Genomic DNA, 19,434 nt, shown 5'->3' with positions numbered 1-19,434 from the left:
TGAAATTCACTGAAAAAAACATAGGTTTCGGACACGTTATAAATAGAAATTAGCATTTAAAAAACGTTTGAATTTCACTGACAAAACCACATGTTTCAGGCACGTTATAGTTAGAAATTAGCATTTAAAAAACCATTGAAATTCACTGAAAAAACCAAAGGTTTCAGACATGTTATAGTTAGTTGGACATTTCACTTGTACAAAACTACAGAAATTCCCCTGTTATAGTTAGTACCGCTAACTATAGCTCGCGCCCCCGCAATGCACTGCTGATGACGTCACATATTACATCATTCATGGTCAGTGACATCACTGATGACATCTCAAATGACATTACTGATGACATCACTGATGACATCATCTATGTGACAATCTGATGCACCTCCTCACACCCTAATATAACCTTTGATACACCCCCTGTGAAATACAGAATTCCATTTTGAAAACCATTGAGACACCAAAACCAGTTACTTCAAATGCACTCACTAATTCCTAGGTTTACAGACACATGCACTCATTCACCCATACAACCATTCATACATGTAGTCACCGATCAATACAACACTATCATATGCACTCATACAGCTATACAGACACTGACACACCACCATTCATCCTACTCACACTTGCACTCATCGTAGTCAGACATGGAAAGAATGAATCATACTCACCTACACAGATATACACACCACACCTCACTTATTCATACAGATAGTAACGCATACTTGCTCTCTTATATAATCACTAATACAAGTATACACTCCTCCATACAGCCACTCTGACAATCACTGACTCTCACATATAGTGATTTATATACTCCAACTCTCACATGCAATGCCTTTTACATATGTAGTTACTTGGACATGTACCTCTGAGACATCCAACCTTTCACCAACACATCCATACACACACTCATACGCCCATACAGCTGTTTTCACATGCACTCTTAAACTCATACACCCAGTGAATCAACCACTCACATATGTATGCACAGAGTCAAACAATAACACCCGCCCAAACACACTCAGTCTTCCATACAAATACTCAGGCAACCAATCAGTAACCCATATAGACACTCATGTAGCACCTGACCAACATTTACAGAAAACCGACACACTGATACAGACATTCAGACAATTTAGTCACTAACCCATGCATTCAATAAGACACATTTAATCAATCACTTATACAGTCAGTCAGGCAACTACTAAATTCTTCATCCAGACACTTATATATGAAATATATTTAAAGTTTAAAGAAAAACACAATCACTGGATGATGTCATTTGAGATGTCATCAGTGATGTCATCCGTGATGTCACTGACCATGTCATGAATGATGTAATATGTGACGTCATCAGCAGTATTGCGGGGGCGTGAGTTATAGCTAGCTGAACTAGCTGAACTAACTGTAACATGGAAATTCTATGGTTTTGTACAAGTGAAATGTCCAACTAACTATAACATGCCTGAAACCTATGTTTCTTTCAGTGAATTTCTACGGTTTTTTAAATGCTAATTTCTAATTATAACATGCCTCAAACCTATGGTTTTTTTCAGTGAATATATATATATATATATATATATATATATATATATATATATATATATATATATATCAGGAAAAAACTGTGCCAGCTGCTTGGAATGCACAACAGGTCGGGCTCCTTTTGATTTTCGAAGAGTCCTTTATTTCAGCAGGTCAGAATGCTTCAAAATCCATTGCAAATGCCTGACGCGTTTCGAAGCTAACTTGCTTCTTGTTCACAGGCTGTTGTGCAAAAGAGGCGGGGATTAAGTGCAGGAGCAATCAGTCCTTATTAATGCTTTTTCCGCCCCTGGTGGGCTTGCTATGGTGCATTAAGGAAAAGCCTTCTGGGACTACGAGTTCCTGCTCGTGTATTGCTTTCTTTGGTGAAGTCTGCCTTTTTGCATCCATTTCATTGGGAGACAAGCCGACCTCGTTCAGCTCTTTCCCTGTTATTCTGCCAATTGTTAGATTCCGGTATGAACATGAGTTGGAATGTAACACTTTCACTACAGTAGCATGCGTCGGGAATGGAAGTAGTAAATCTAACCCCTTTGATATCCACCACTTTCCTCACTGTTGCTTAGATTAGAGTGTGAATACCAAATCTAACCCCTTGGATGTCCAAAAATGTACTTACTGTTGCTTAGTCAGGAGTTAGAGTGGTAAATCTAACCTCTCCAAAGCCAACACTTTCCCTACTGTTGATTAGACTGGACTGGCAATGGTACATTTAATCCCTCTGAAGTCTAATACTTTCCCTGCTTTTGCATACATTGGGCGGGACTAGTAAATATAACCTTTGTGAAGTCCAGTGTTCTCCCTACTGTTACTTAGATAGGAATGGGAATAGTAAATCTAACCCTTAATAAGTTCAACAGTTTCCCTAATGGTATTTAGAGTGGATTCATATTGTTGTTTATTTGTATTTTGTTTTTACTATTTTGATTTTTTTTAATTCTGTTTATTGATGACAGGGCAAATAAAACGGTTACAGACTGAAGCATGATAAACTTTTCACGTCTCATCTCACATTGACATAAGCATAACAACAATACAGTCATTACAGTAAGTTTGACAGAAAGTTACATGCCACCCTTTCTCACCCACCTCCCTCAAGATTTTTGAAATATTTAAATTATTTGATGTTATTATTCTTTTTTATATTGAATATATTACTTTAGATAATATTTGTATACTTGTTTTGTTAGTTTTATATTTGTAATGTTTTTAATTGTTAAAATATTGCTATTATTATATGCTAGATATATAGGGGAATCCCTTGTATATTTAATGTAAAAAATTAAATAAAACTATTTTATTATGTTTATTTTATTGTTTAAATAAGGTTATACTTTTGTTGGTTGTATATATGACTGCTAATTGTAACTTTATTTTGCAGTTACTATGTAAAATTAAATGTATTTAAACAGTGCTTAGTTAATATTGTTATATTGTTAAAGGTATATGACTCCGAAGCATCCCTCTATATTCCACAGAAAGCAAAAATACAAGCACTTTGAAGGGTGGTGAGTGCTGTGAATGTCTTCTTTATACTGCGGCACAAACACCCAACACGTTCAGATGGTAATTGACTTGCTCACGGGTCAGGAAGTGACAACATATACACGGTTTACAAAGCCTTCCACAATAGTGAAAAGTGAAAAGGACTAACATTGAAAAGAGCTGGTCATGTTCTGTTTCATGAACGCTATCTTTGAAATTATTTACAGCGTCATTTACTCATGTAAACCCCAATACCTGGCTCAGCATAAAGTATGTGATGTACATGTTAAGCACAGATAATACATTTGTAACACAATGATATTACTTAAGGTGGTACATTGTGTCAGTATACCCATATCAACTGATTAAATGTAAGAGTCTCAAAGGCCCTCTCAAAAACAACGTTCTTACAATTTCTGGGGCAACATTTTCATCGACAATATTTTTTTGCACCATATTTTTTTAATTTCTATTGTAAGGATAAAAACACAATACTTTGGTCATCAATATTTTTGACATAATCTTCATGTCACATGATATTTGTGTACAGAATATTTTTTCATATGCCAATCTGTTGCCTGCTTTAAATTTGGGCTGGCAGCCTACAGGTTGAAAGTACCTACAACCAGCATTTTCTTATCTGCAGAATCATTATGAAGAGAGTTCAGGGACTCTGTCCTGGAATTAGGAGTTGTATCCCAAGGGCAGTAAAACACTGAGGTGAAGAAAAAGCTGTTAGTTTGGTTGTGTATTGGGTGACAGTTCACTGAAAGAATTAGAAAAGTAGGTTGGGGAGATTCTTACAAGATTTAGCTAACGTTTGTGGTCTTTCCATCCCACCCTATCTCTTCCACCCTGTTCACAAAGTCAATTTTGAACTGTTCCCGTGGGTGATTTGTCATCAATTTTTGCTGTCTTTAGTCCAAAAACAGGACAATCTTTTCACAGGTTGTGTACGTCCATGACCAGCTTTTGTACTGTATGGTTGATGACATGTACCATTTTCTTGTAAGGACTGATTTTGACTGGAGCGTTCTGCACTGGGGATATGATAGGAGATGACTGGGTTTGTTGCAGTGCTGCATGCAGAGTGAAAGAATTTCTCAGGTGACACACCCTAGCACAAAAGTGTGCTGATTTGGGATCTGTTGGAGAGGCTAGGAGGCTAAGTCTTAGGGGTTTCAAAGAGTGGTGCAGGGTAGGACTCAGAGCCCATGAGCTGACATTGGTGAGGCTGGTGCGTTATGTTGAAAGCCCTTGATGTTGAGGGAAGTGGAGAGACAGTACAAAGTTCTTCTGGTTCTCGGGAGTACTTACATTTTGCTACAGCATTGTTGTGAAATGTGCTGCTGTGGTAGGTATGGTTCCATTGAGTCTATTGCATTTTAATAACGAGTATTTGGAAGTCTTTTGCGTTTTACACTATTAACTTAATGAAATGCAAGGCATGAATTAAAGAGCCTTGCCATAAATGCTACAAAGAAAAAAATATTTTTGACAGTTATCTGTATTATGCGATTCCTACATACAAAGTAAGTCAGAGAATTTTCAGCAAATCATACACAAATTAATTTAGTCTGCAATTCCAATTATTTTTAAAGCGATGCAAATCTCTATCTACAAACTTTTGTAGACATTGATTTGTGCCAAAAAAATGACGCCTACTTGTGGCAGGTGTAACAGTGGAGCAACTTTGAAAGGTCTCTATATTTGTCAACTTTGGATGTATGCTGTACTGTACAAAACCTATGTTTGACAGAATAGAAACACCCTTTTACTATGGTGCAACAGTATGTGAATTGGTTCATGGCAGCCTAAAGTGTGGCACTACAGGCAGATAGGTAAACAGCCAGTGGCAGCTGACAGCATTACAATATGGTCGGGAGCAATGGCCAAAAAATTCACCATATATATTGCACTTGCTGGCCCGTATCATGTGAAATTGAGGCAAGATGACGGAACTCTTCACATTTGTATTTTTAGTACACTTCCTCTGCAGCAGGCAACTCCGGGTGTGGTTTGGGCAGGCTATCCCAGCGCTCATTTTTAGGCTGGAGGGCTGTGCCTGCAATTCCCTGTGGCTGTTTTACAGTGTTGGGATTTCTGGCTCTGAAGTGCGCATGTCAGATTGGCCGGCTGTAGATAGCTGGCCAATCTGAGATGCGCAGTGGCAGGGTTGCGTTAATAGTGAAATTGCAGGAATCACTCAGCCCTGCCCCCTGCCCTCACACTATCAGCATGATCCCGGGACAATTTATAATAAAATAGTATTTATTACCATTTTACTAATGTGTGTTTACCTGCTGCACTCGCAGCAGGCAGGGAGATGCTCCTCTGCTCTTGAGAAGGAACAGCCCCTGTAAACACCTCCATATATGAATGGCAATGATGAAATTCTGCTCTCTCCCTTTAATGCAACGCAGTACAGAAACTTTGTTTGCTGAGCAGTGTTGACTGAAAATTCAGTAAATCAGCCCATATATGGAAGGGAAGTAAAGAGAAGAGAAGGAAGAGGAGGGGGAAAACATAGGGGCCCGAGTAGGCAGAAGGTTTTACCTGAAAAGGTACACCCCAAAAAACAAAAGTGCAGAAATTCTGACATGAAGGGACACAAGGCAGCAGGTACAGGCAAATGAAGGGTGGAAAATATAGCTGGCAAGGGTTAGGTGGGCTCTGGAGAGGCAACAATGAACAACAAGCATTGGGAATGACAATCATTTTGAGAATATACTTATGAGCATCTGTAATACACCGAAGAGGGAGCACATGCGTAGCGGTATCAGACTTATGCACAGTGTGCAAGGGGGCATTTTTGGTATGAAGGAGGTTCTTCACTAGGTGCAACAAAGAAGGAAGCACCAAGGAACACTAGGGGGAGGCAGTGAGGACTTCAAAATGTTAAAAGGGAAGCAATGTAGGGTGCAAGGGAGAGTGGTGCACGTGTAATGGGGATAAGTGAAATGGGTAAGGGAAAGAGAAGTGCAGAGAGCAAGAGGGGATTATGATGTGGCAAAATGGGAGCAGGGCAGAGCTTAAGCTGAGAAGGAAGTTTGGAATGTAGGAGCAGGGCAGTGGTGTAGCATATCAGAAATTAATGGCAAATGGTGCAAAGGGGAGTATGGCAATGAGCAAAGGAATAGGAGGGGGAGAGAAAGGTTTGAGTATGGCATGGGTAACTGGAGAGTAGGGCATGACTAAGGCGGGAATAGCAAACGGCAGGGAGGGACTAGGGCAGTGGCATAGAAGGAACAGTGAAGAGGACAAGAGGCAGCTGTTTTTCAAGTAAAGGGAAAGTGTGGCAAGTGACAAGATGGTGCAGGACATAGGGTATAGGAGCATATAGCAGGAGGAAAGGGGGAGCAGGGTAGGAAGCAGGGAGGTTAAGGGAAGGGGAAGTCAGTGGGCACAGTGGGTAAATTAACATGGAGAAACGTTGGTACAGACAGCACAAAGGAGCATGGTGCAGGTAAGAAAACAGAGTAGGAGACAAGGGGTGCAGGGCACGGATTAAAGTTGGAGTCATTCAGGGAAGACACAAAAAGCAAGGAGTATAAACACAAGGGCACTGGCTGCTGGGGGAAGGAGATGCAGCACAAAGGATATGAGGATGCAGAACAGGGCAAGAGGGAGCAGCGCAGTGAACAATTGGAAAGTGTGAAATGAGGGAGGGGCATAGGAACGAGGTGAGGAGCATTACAAGAGCTAGTGAGTGTGTGTAGGCAAAAAGGGGGAGCAGCAGAGGATGCAAATTGGAGCAGTACAAGGAGTAAGGAGCTAGCACCAGTACAAAGTGGAGCAGTAGTACAGAGTGAAATCGAGGACAAGCACTAGAGGCAATGAGTGCAGTACAATGAGCAAGTGCACAGCACAGCAGGCAGTGGTGAACTGTGATGGTTGCAAAGGAGGGCAATAATTGTGAAATGAGGAGCAGTACAGAGTGCAAGTGATGACGGCAACATACCTTCGGGTCTAGCTAGTGCTATAAATTCAAATTCAATCATGCTTTATTCGATTTAGAAATACAAATCATAAAAGCAAACAAGTTAAAAGCAGTTAGAAAACAAACGTCATGAGTATAATACACATATACAAATCGAAAATGATTGATTTTAACCAGTAAAAATACATTAAAATGTTTATAATCAATTCATTGAAATACGGAACTTTACTACAAGTTTTAAGAAGCTAGTGCTATATAAAACCTATAAATAAAGGTGGAAAGTAGGGCCCGGTGTAAGGAGGAGCAGTGTTGGGAGTATGGAGGAGGCAGGGCAGAGGAAAGTGGGGACTTGGGCAGTGGGCAATAGGGACTGGAAGGGGAATAGTGCCAGCCCAAAATGGCAGAAGTGGAGACATCAAGGTAGAGCTGTTCAATAAGCAGGTATGGAGCAGCAAAGAATAAAGGGGTAGAACAGTGCAGGGTGCAGGAAGGACACAGCAGTTTAAAAGAGGCAGTAGGGCAGGGGTTAATGTATGACAGAAGCAGGGTGTGGGTGTGACACAGGGGGCGCGCTGTGGATGGCCAGATGTGTAGCGGGGAGGAGATGGGAAGAACAATGCAGTCAGTGCAGGGATCAAAGGGAGAGTGTTATGGTGCGAGGTTGGGGAGCAACAAAGGGAGAAGGTACAGGGGGCAATGGGGCAGCACTGGAGGCATAGGGGAACAGAACAAGTAAAAAAAGGAGAAGCACAGCTGGCTCAAGGGTGGTCACGGTGGAAGAAGGAAAATAAAGGCAAGATGAGAGAGTACAGGGGAGTGCAAGGAGTAAGCAGGGCACTGAGCATTTCTGGGGCAATGAGGAGAGAGCACTTTAATTGGGAGGTAAGGGAGCGCTAGAGAGTACAGGGTAAGTGTGAGAGCAGCTTGTGCAACTGAGAGCCCAAATGACACAGCAAACATACAAGAGCAAGTTCAGAGCAAAATAGAGAGCTGGAAAAAAGGGGGCAGAGAAGGCAAAGGAATTTTCAGGGTGAAAAGTGGAGTGCAAAGTGTAAGGGGGACATGGAATAAGGAGGAGTGTATGGATGAGTGCATATGAAAAGTGCATGCAGGGATAAAAGGTGTGCAGAAGGTAAGCAGGGCACATGGTGAAAGAAGGAAAACTTGAATCAACCTCCCCCCCTTATAAACAAAGAACAGGTACAGCACAGATACAATCAGTACATTCTCTCACTACACAGGTATACAGATCAGGTATTACATGGGTAGTACATGAACATAAGTAAGACTAGTTCCCTCAACATCATCACTGACACAAAAATATTAACGAAAATAAAGCAGTATGCATTGTGTGATGGGGAGCAAATTGAGGAAGCAGGGAGGAGGTAGGAGTGCAGACTACTCACTTTATCAACATATAGGGATGCAAGCAAACATATAGAAAACGGGTACCGGTAAGACCTTTGCAGTGCGATATTCTCTCACAGACGGTGACAGGCAGCAGCAGGGTAAACTTTCATCAAACAAAACAGTTACTTCAATGGCAGCAAAAATGCAAACTTCTTCACAAAGAACATGTAGAGCCTTACATATCAGAACCATTACAAAAAAAGAAGTAGCTGTACAATGGTCTGGAGCTCCTATCAGCAGCAATGTTGCATATAACAGTTACTGCACTGATAGAAGGCTGCGTCAGGCACTGAGGGCTATTCTCAGGGATAAACTTACAGATGAGGAAATCCACACGTGTAAGTCTACTCTTACATTTCTGGGTAGCTTTACTACTTTTTGCTATTCACTATTTACAAGTGTAAAGTTACTCAAATTTTTAAGCTTACATGTTCCCATCCTCTAAATTCAGGGGGTAGACCCACATATACGAATTTAAAGTTACCACTTGTAACGTTTTACACGTAGGAGAAGGTCTTCTTCACCAGGGCAGAGATCTCCCTATGGTAAAGTATATGTAAAAGTTTAAAGGTTTATTACAATTTAAAAATATTTGTTGAACTACTTTAATATATATTAACAATGTAAATTAATTTTAAATAGGTATTTCAAATGTAAAACAAATATTATGAAGTTCATTTTTAATTTCTTTTTTATATATTAAATATACATTTTCTTAAAATTTAAATAAAACAAATCCCACCTAAAGTTTAAAATATCTACATATTTCTATTATGTAGTTATGTATAGAATTCATGTATTTTAAATATATTGTTTGTCAGTTAAAGTTACATTAATGTTTAAATGCGAAAAAAGATTAACATGTATTATAATGGAACAATATCTACATACTGTTATGTTTCCATTTTTAACATTAAATGTAATCTATTCATATTTTTTTAATTTACAATAAGTTAGTTTAACCTACCATTAGTTTCTATGGGAGTTTATTTTAATCCCCTGCCTCGATTATTTTCTATGGGAGGGTGTTACATTAACAGGGGTGCTGAACTTACTCCAGCTTAGAGCTGGAGCACTTTTACAACTGTTTTTTGGTCCTTTTTGGCTGTAGTAATGAAAAAGGTGCAGTTTGTGAATAGGAATGGTCTCTCCCTCTTGTTGTTGGGTGCATGTGCATCTCTAAACCGCTCCTTTAACACGCGCTTGTTCCTCCATAAACCCCTCCCCTTTCAACATAAATATTTCCTATTTTCGACCCACTTCCAGATTTACTACTACCACGTATACCTACATGTGCAGAGATTTACGCACACGTAGCAGAGATCTCCAGACATAAAAGACAGGAGAGGAGAAGATATAGACCTCCGTACATGTATAAATTAGTAGTATTATTTTAATACTAGTAAATGGACAGCAAGATGCAGTTTGTGACTTGGCCCCATTGGTTGTGGAAAAAGAAATGGACTGGCAGTTTGATGGCTGTTTCTTAGCCTGAGCCCTGTGGACACAAGGCTGATACTCCAGACATTGGACACTGCCAGGCCAAAGCTGAGGAGCTCTAGAGCTGCAAAATGTAGGACGTGCATGACAGACAGTCTCTTGCACTCAACTGTGCCTCAGACTTGCAGAGTAGAACTGAGTCAGGAGACACCTGCTTTGGTAAAGAGCCTAATCGCATACACAAATCCCAATAATGCTGATCATTGACTCTTCCGCCTCAGACCAAGGAATGATGCACGGAGACAGATAACACAGGCAGACAGTATCACTGTGTTACTGACAAGGTTGTGGTTCTGTATCATTTGAAGGCTGAAAACTACATTGACCACCCTACCTGACACTGAATTTTTAAAAATTATAATCAATTCATCTATTCTTTATGTTAAGGCATATTGTTTTTCACGATGAGGGATGGCTATTAGCTATGCCAGTGGTGTCTCAAAGCTGCTGGGGCACGTGATGGCTTTTAAAGCCAGCTAGATACTCATACCATGTCAGGCAGACGTAGACATTTCCTGATGCATACTCAAAAGGAGGTGGGTAAAACAGGTAACACTGGCGTGAAGTGCCAGCTGCCAGCATGTAGACATCCTCTACCTGACTAAATCTTCTCCAGCCAATACTTGGCAGTATCTCACCCAACCGATTGAAGATGGCCACCTTTTCTGACTATGCTCATTAAGGCCCTTATTAGGCGTCGCCCGGAATAATCCTTGCAATTTTCCTGCTCCAGAATTACCATTTTTAGAGTTAGCAATAATTCCACGTAAAGAGGATTATATGGTTCTGATTCCCACATGTTTATCCCCGTTATTCCACTAGGAGACTTGGCCTGCTTTTATCAGGTGATATCTTCGAGTGGAATACCACTTAAAAGTGATTTTCCTGCTGAACTTATAATTCTCATGAGCTGAATTGCATATTCTGGTCCTTCAGAATTAACAGGCTCCTCCTAATGAGGAAGAAATGAGTAACTTTCATCTAGTGCTTGAGTCATTACTTAACAGTTTTCTACGTTTGCAAATAACGATGCCATTCTGTGCCAAAATGCTACATAAATACATTTGTATGGCAAGTCATATTAGAGCTTTAATTATAACAAATGCTACTGCCAATATGAATAGTGATTTTCGCCAGTACCTAGCAAACACAAGGATATGATGGACGGAGTGCTGAAACTTGTCACGGATCTGGGTTGAATACATCATCATTCTTTAGCTCATTTTCCCACCCCAGTTCAGACCCAGCCATTTGCAAATCAGTCTTGACCCTGTTTCTCATGGGAATAGTCCAGCCCGAACAGCCAAACTAGATCTTCCCTGGACCAGAAACAAGCATCCTGGGACCGTTTCACCAGCACAAGTTTCCTAAAATCAGATTTTCGTCTTGAAAAACCTACATCCATAGTGTCCCATCATTAGACATTGGGATTGGAGTCATGAATTGCTGACACATTTGCAGAATATAACACTCCATCAAGAAAGGGTGTTGTGTTCTGCCGCTGAGAAGACATTTTAGATGAAGACAGACTACAGATAGTCATCCATCCTTATTGTCTGTCGCTTCTCCACTGCTGCAGTGCCTCCTCAGCCTGCCACGACCTCTGCCTGCGACCTTGACCCTCCTGCCTGCCGCCTGCTGCTGCCTCATCCACCCGCCTTGCCCCCGTCTGCCTGTAGCCCCTGTAACCCCTCACCCCGCTCCGCTGCTCCCCCGTTTTTCCCATTGCTGACCCCCCTGCAGCCCCGCCCCCCCGTGCCCATTGGCTCGCCTGCCCTCCCGCCTCCCAGCTGACCCCAGTTAAAGGGGGCCGCTGCGCGACAGAGACAGCGACCCTTGACCCTCCGGGTAGGTCGCTTCTCCACCGCTGCAGCGCCTCCTCAGCCTGCCACCGACCTCTGCCTGCCTGCGACCTCGACCCTCCTGCCTGCCGCCTGCTGCTGCCTCATCCACCCGCCTTGCCAGTGTGCCTGTGCCTGCTCCCCGCCTTTTCTTTCTGTACCGCCCCGTGTGCCTGTAGCCCCTGTAACCCCTCATCCCGCTCCGCTGCTCCCCCGTTTTTCCTGCTACTGACCCCCCTGCGGCCCCGCCCCCGTGCCCATTGGCTCGCCTGCCCTCCCACCTCCCAGCTGACCCCTCCTCCCCCTCCCTCTTATGGAGACCCCGCAGCGACCGCGCAGCGGACGCGCCAAAGGCAAGCCTGTCTGCACCCATCCGCGCCTGGACCACGCCCAGCGCCAGGACCCCTGGCCCTCGACGATGCCAGCCCACCCAACGGACCTACGACGCCGCCACCATCCACGCACTCAACGCCGGCCGGAACCCCGCCTGCTACCGAGCTATCCCAAAACGCACCCACGGACCCTTCACCTGTCAAACCTGCAGATCCACCTGCCTCCGAACCTGCACCGCACCCGCCAAGCCAGACACCAGCAACAATCATCTCAAGTGCATCCTGCTCAACACCCGCTCCGTCCACAGACACGCTGTCAAACTCTGGAACCTCCTCGACACAACCTCACCAGATGTCGCCTTCCTCACAGAAACATGGATGAACGCCTCCTCAGCCCCCGACATCGCCATAGCCATCCCGGATGACTACAAGATCACCCGGAGGGACCGCATCAACCAAACCGGAGGAGGCATCGCCATCATCCACAGAAACACCATCCGCATCACGACCAACTCCGACGACACCCTCACCGCCGCCGAGCACCTTCACTTCCAGATACACATCGACCCCAAGACCACCCTCAGGGGTACTCTCATCTACAGACCCCCGGGACCACGCACCCAATTCAGCAAAGCCATCGCAGACTTCATCAGCCAGCACGCCCTAACCTCCTCAGACTACATCCTCCTAGGGGACCTCAACTTCCACCTGGAGAGCAACAATGACAACAACACCGCAGCCCTACTGGACAACCTCGCCAACCTCGGACTCAAGCAACTGGTGAACACCCCCACCCACTACGCCGGCCACACGTTAGACCCCATCTTCTCCTCCAGCAAGCACATCTCCTTCAGCCACGCCACCGGACTACACTGGACAGACCACAGCTGCGTCCACTTCAACTTCGAAAGAACCACGACTCACCACCACCCGCAACAGGTTCCCCGCAGAAGCTGGAGCAATATCACCACCGACCAGCTCACTAACTCCATCACACCCTCGCAAGATCTCTGCGACTCACTCGCCTCGTTCTTTCACCGCAAGATCGCCGACATACACAACAGCTTCGGCGCACAGTCCACGCACCCAACCACCGAACCAGCGCCCCCCACCACCACCCTCTGCACCTGGACCCCGGTCAGCACCGAAGACACCACCCGCATGATGAACACCATCCACTCCGGCTCCCCAACTGACCCCTGTCCACACCACATCTTCAACAAAGCAGACACCATCATCGCACCCCATCTCCGGGACATCATTAACTGCTCCTTCGCATCTGCCACCTTCCCGGAGAGCTGGAAACATGCCGAGCTCAGCGCCCTACTGAAGAAACCCACCGCGGACCCCACGGACCTCAAGAACTTCCGCCCCATCTCGCTCCTCCCTTTTCCTGCCAAAGTCATCGAGAAGACAGTCAACAAACAACTCTCCGCCTTCCTCGAGACAAACGGATCCCTCGACCCCTAGCAGTCCGGCTTCTGAGCAAAGCACAGCACCGAGACCACCCTCATCGCAGCTACCGACGACATCAGGTCCCTGCTCGACAAAGGGGAAACAGCCGTCCTCATCCTCCTAGACCTCTCTGCAGCCTTCGACACCGTATGCCATCGCACCCTAGTACAGCGCCTCAGCAACACCGGAATCCAAGGAACGGCCTTGGAGTGGATCATCTTGTTCCTCGCCAGAAGAACCCAGAGATTCCCCCTCCCCCCGTTCCGTTCCGCGGCCACCAAAGTCATCTGCGGCGTTCCGCAAGGATCCTCGCTCAGCCCCACCCTCTTCAACATGAGCCCCCTTGCAGCCATCGCACGCCAACACAACCTCAACATCATCTCCTATGCTGACGACACCCAGCTGATACTCTCCCTCACCAACGACCCCACCACCGCCAGAACCAGCCTCCAGGAAGGAATGAAAGACGTCGCGGAATGGATGAAGCTCAGCCGTCTGAAACTGAAGTCAGACAAGATGGAAGTCCTCATCCTGGGACCTTCCCCCTCTGCCTGGGACGACTCCTGGTGGCCCCCGGCCCTGGGCTCCGCCCCCAAGCCAACGGACCATGCACGCAACCTGGGCTTCATCCTGGACTCCTCGCTCACAATGACCAAACAAGTCAACGCCGTCTCGTCATCCTGTTTCAACAATCTGCGCATGCTCCGTGAGATCTTCCGGTGGATCCCACCGAAACCAGGAAGACGGTCACCCAGGCCCTCGTCACCAGCCGACTGGACTACGGGAACACCCTCTACGCGGGAACCACAGCCAAACTCCAGAAAAGACTCCAGCGCATATAGAACGCTTCTGCACGACTCATCCCGGACATCCCCCGCCACGACCACATCTCTGCCCATCTGAGAGACCTGCACTGGCTCCCCATCAGCAAGAGGATCACGTTCAGGCTCCTCACCCACGCACACAAGGCTCGCCACGACACGGGCCCCAAATACCTCAACAGCCGCCTCACATTCTACACACCCACCCGCCAGCTTCGATCCGCCAGGCTCGCCCTTGCATCGGTCCACAGAACCACCGCCGGAGGAAGATCCTTCTCCTACCTGGCGGCCAAGACATGGAACTCCCTCCACACCCACCTTCGGCTGACCCAGGACCATCTCTCCTTCAGGAAGCAACTCAAGACCTGGCTGTTCGAGCAGTAGTGTCTCCTCCGCCTCCCAGCGCCTTGATACCCTAGCGGGTAAGTAGCGCGCTTTACAAATTTTGTTGATTGATTGATTGATTGATTGGGACCTCTTTGCTATTGGTATTTACCATGGCAGTGATTCGTAGGCACAACCCCCCTCACCCCACCCACAGGTGGGAATCTATGGTCTTCACCGACAGTGACACTTCTTTTTAGGGAAATCAACTGGAGTGAGCATTGAGCTGGGCGATGAGTTTGTGTCATGGGGAGAGCACCTGGCAATATGGCTCATTCGGCTGAGATGGTGCCATTGCAACAATGGGGAGACAGGATATTACCTTTTACTATCACTTTGCTGCTGGAAGGTTAATTCTGGTGGAAAACTCACACTACTATTAGCATCACTGACATAGCCCCTTTCTGGTTCTAGATCCCCGCTTTTATACTAGATCCTCACAATCATACTCAGGCGATGTTTCTATGACCCTATGCTTCAGTTAAGTCAGCTATTCTTGGTTAGGATATAAAATAAGCTGTGCTTGTACCTCACAAGGCTGAAGAATGAGTGACTCTCACGACTGTGCAAGGATGAGGCTTGAACCTTGTGCCATTCTCCATGAAGGGGTTCCTCCACATGCCGATTCAAGAGCTGTTGCAGTCTCCTGAGGTATAATGACACAACAAGGCCAATGAAGCCGGCACTTTTACATTCACTCGTTAATAAGTGACTGAGCTTCTTTTTCAGGAACTGAGGACATTTTTGTTTTTGTTTATGAAGCACAAATGTGTTGAAAAGTAGAGGCAGAAGTTTAATCTTGCACTTTAAGATATCTTCAGATTTGCTCAGTGTCAATGAAAAGATCTGAAAATGTATTCATTCGACATTCAAACTTGGTAAGCGTGTATGTGTCGTCATCCTATGCTTCATTCGTAGAAATCTATGGAGTATATTCACTAAAATGTTTTGCAATGTTGCACAGTAATCAAATGTGCAGTGCTGCACTGCGTTGCCGGAGAGGGCAGGCAAGCAAGATATGCACAGAGAGCAAGAGTGTCTGCATACATTCTAACAAAGGCTTGTACTGGAAGGGTGCCCTCCCAGTCTAAAATACTATGCTTTGACTGACATTTAACTTTTCCTACTTTGTAAGTGGTAGTGTACCACACATGCAAAGTCGAAAAAGAATGAAGAGTTTAAAGCTTTTCTCCTTGATAACGTCAATTCTAAAACAACCTTATTTGTGTGATGAAAAACCCTGTCTACTTCTTTTAGTAGATGGAGTTTTGCATCAAAAACCATGGGTGGTTGCAAGGGAGCACCTATTTCCCACCCATGGAACGCCCTCTTTCCTTAAAGTAATGCAAAACAGTGCTAGGTGCTGCTTTACGTTACCTTCAGGAGACTTTCCAGCACTAAGCAAGTTTTGTGCTGGCAAGTAAATTTCAAATAAAGCATTAGTAAATATACCCCGTGACTGTGTAAACTATAAATGTGTTTGAAACACAGAGGATAGTTTTATGATCCCACATAGGATGATAGGCTGAGCGAGCCTTGATAGGGATGGAACATACTACCAGTAGAGCCGGACTGCCCAATCCACCACTCTGGCATGTCTAGTGAGCGCTAGGCCATGGGGAGGCTTTCAGAGCAGAATGGCTGCCACGACCCTAGGTTGCCCCCTTAGCCACATTCTAGTCATGGCACTCTGCAGAGTGGGGATGGATTAAACATTTCTGCCAGTGCTGGGTTTAATTGATAAGTCCTGACCTGGCCTTCATTCCATTGCATTTGCGTTTAAAGACCAGTAAAACTTTATTCAAAATTAAGTTGAAAATGATAATGCAAGATATAAATTAGCAATTCCAGTTGTCTTTTGAGCCTATCCCTGTTTTTCTGGGGAAAAAGAGAAATACTTTCAGAAATTCATTGACGGATAATACCAACATTTACAGGACTAAAAAAAAAAAACTAGAGTTTGCTTATTTGATATGAATAAAATGAATAAACATTTTGGGCGACGTGAGAAAGAGCTGCAGGGAACCTACGCCTAACCGGAGTGGCTGTTCATTAACAGTATCTGGTGGGAGAGATCATTCGAAGAAGAAAGGGGCCATCTATAGATTCTTTTATCAAAGAGGAGCCCAAGCAAACAAGAGCAGCTCTTTAATGTGTTAAAAGTGTGTTTAATAATTACTGTTGTGTTTGTTCAATGACTTGTCCCTCCCCTTGCGAGATCAGTTGCTTCTTGGCTCTCGTTGCACATCTCAGTAAGAAGTGGTTTTGACTCTCACTGTATCCATCCGCCAGGTATCTTAACACCTTTATCTGCTAACATACGCATCTTTCTGATCTTCGCTCGTGCGATCTCTCACTGCTAACACATGGGGAGCATGGGCATAGGAACGGTGAGGCGCAGGGGAGATCTATCCCCCAGATTTTATAGTGGCGGTGTAGGGGACTATATCCCACCGCCAGAATGTTGAATGGAAACCGAGGGTTAGGCAGTGGCAGGCAGAGCAGGTATCTCTAAAACCATGTTGTACATCGCCTCAAGGAAGCGCTGTAACCCGCCGGGGCTGAAAAAGGCCTGGGTTTGTTAATTATTTAATTGCAGTCATGTTTCGAGCCTCTTCAAAAATCATGCTGCATCATGCCAGGCAAGCAAGCAGAGTGAAGGAAGGCAGGAGATGCCATTTCATGGTAATATTGCTTGTTGCTGAATGGAGAAAAATAATAATTTTAGGACAGTTCAAATCTTCGATGACTGTAACTAAATTGTAAAAAACGAGGTGTTGTTACCCACATACAACTTGTTCTGCATGCCCGTCTAATCCTTGGATATTGGCCCAGTGGTTTCTGGCTTGCTTTGGTCTCTCCTTCTAATAGTCTGTCATGCCTGTCCGTCAGCCATTATTCTCCACGGGGTTTGCCCTCCCTTGAGTTATACCTGTCACCCTCCCTGTACGATCTTTCCTCTTTTGCACTTTTTCGCCTTCTCCTCCTTTCTCCAATTCAAAAGGACTTTTAAAAGCTGCTACCAACTGCCAATCCATGTTGACCAAAATCCTTCAATTTATTAGGATCCTTTCTCTTCCTCCCACAGGGAGGTCCTGATTCACAGAGGGCCTCCGCAGTCGTGGCGGAGGTCATGCAGTCATGGTGGGGCCTCCGTCCTGCTGGTACCCAAAGTGGAACCCCCACCACAAGTATGAGTCCTTCCGCGACGGGTGATGTGAATTGGCCCCATAATATTTTCATGTGGTACTTGAGCATAAGGACATACAACATACAATAACATACGTCTCTTGGTCTCTGTGTGGAAACTGGAAGTCAGAGAGTCTATGGATATGGGTGCTTTTTGGTCTGTTTTTATGGGTGCCTATTTTTCATCTAGTTTGTGTGTGGGTGGCTGTAGGTGTCATGGTGGGTGTGCATAGATGTCTTTATGTATGTTGCTATGTGTACCTTTTTGCATGTACGTGTCTGTGTAAAAGCTGTGTTTGTGCATGGGCCATACCAAGCCGACTGTTATGTTGTATATTCCTTTAATATGCATTCTCTTTATACCGCGAGTTAAGAATGTAGAGTGTAGAGTGGACTTGTGTTCTAGGGTTCTTGACTGTTGTAGGCTGAGCTGCTGAGGAGGAGACATCGCTTCCTTGGCCCTCACCTGTTTGTTACATTTACTTGAATAAATACCTTTTCTACAACCTGCTACGTCTGGATTACCTTACTACAAATTGGCGACGAGGGAAACTGGCGTTAAAAGCGTTCTCACAAGACTTATTTTTTCAAGAAAAATATGTCGAAGGAAATTCTCATTTAAAAACAAAAAAAAAAAAGAGAAAGAGAGAGGAAGAAAAGCGGACCGGAGCAAAAAGCCTTCTGTGAGTTACGTTATTTTTTTTATTATTACCACCGCTTGCCGACTGCGTTTCAACTTACATAATGCGACCTTAGTTTAATCAAGGCCTCTACGAACAGCCGTTAGTAATCATCCTACCGGCATCTTTCAACTGCGCTCGCCATTCCACTGCTTGCGCTGATTTCGGAGGAACCCCGCGCGTCATTCATCAGCGCGTCCTCTATCAGGAACTGACGTCAGACGCAGGTCACGCAGCGTGACCCCAACGTGGCGGCCATTTTAGCTAGCTTTGTTTACTACTCGCATTATAGATCGGCATTTCGAGGAGAAGTTTTGACACATCGTAAAGAGGCCACGTTTTCTTTAAAAAAAAAAAAAAAAGAAGGCAGAATCTACAGAGGTACATTCCGGACATTACAGTAAGGTGAATTTTACATATTTAAAAAAATATATATATATATATGTTTTGATATTGTGACATTATACAGGTGAGAAGGTCGAGTGAAGGTTGTATTTTACCTTCTGGTGCATGGAAGAAGGTGATTCCGTTGTTACTACTGTTAATAAGGACACGAATATGGCACAACAACATTTTTCCATTAGTCCTCCTGAACCATTTTGGGTCAAAGGTACCCAGCCAAGCATAAAATGGTTAGAATGGAAAGAGTATTTTATCAACTATTTGGAAGCTGTGGATGAAACCAAAAAAATGAAACCTGAACAGAAAAAGAGACTACTTCTACATTCCCTAGGACCCATAGGTTTAAAAACATTTTCAAGAATGAGTAAAACTGACGACTCTGATCTCGATGAATTTGAGAATGCCATCAAAAACATGGATAAATACTTTGCTCCCAAAGTATGTATC

At 44.5% G+C, this 19,434-nt stretch overlaps 1 pseudogene; it reads right to left on the bottom strand.

The window, feature by feature from the left end:
* Nucleotides 1-18,775, bottom strand: part of LOC144828048 (transmembrane protein 245 pseudogene) — a 31,452-nt pseudogene extending 12,677 nt beyond the window's left edge.
* Nucleotides 18,776-19,434: the final 659 nt, after the last annotated feature.

This window comes from Lissotriton helveticus, chromosome 4_1, assembly GCF_964261635.1.
Source record: "Lissotriton helveticus chromosome 4_1, aLisHel1.1, whole genome shotgun sequence".
In the NCBI taxonomy this organism is placed as follows: domain Eukaryota; kingdom Metazoa; phylum Chordata; class Amphibia; order Caudata; family Salamandridae; genus Lissotriton; species Lissotriton helveticus.
This window is presented reverse-complemented; position numbering and strand designations above follow the sequence as displayed.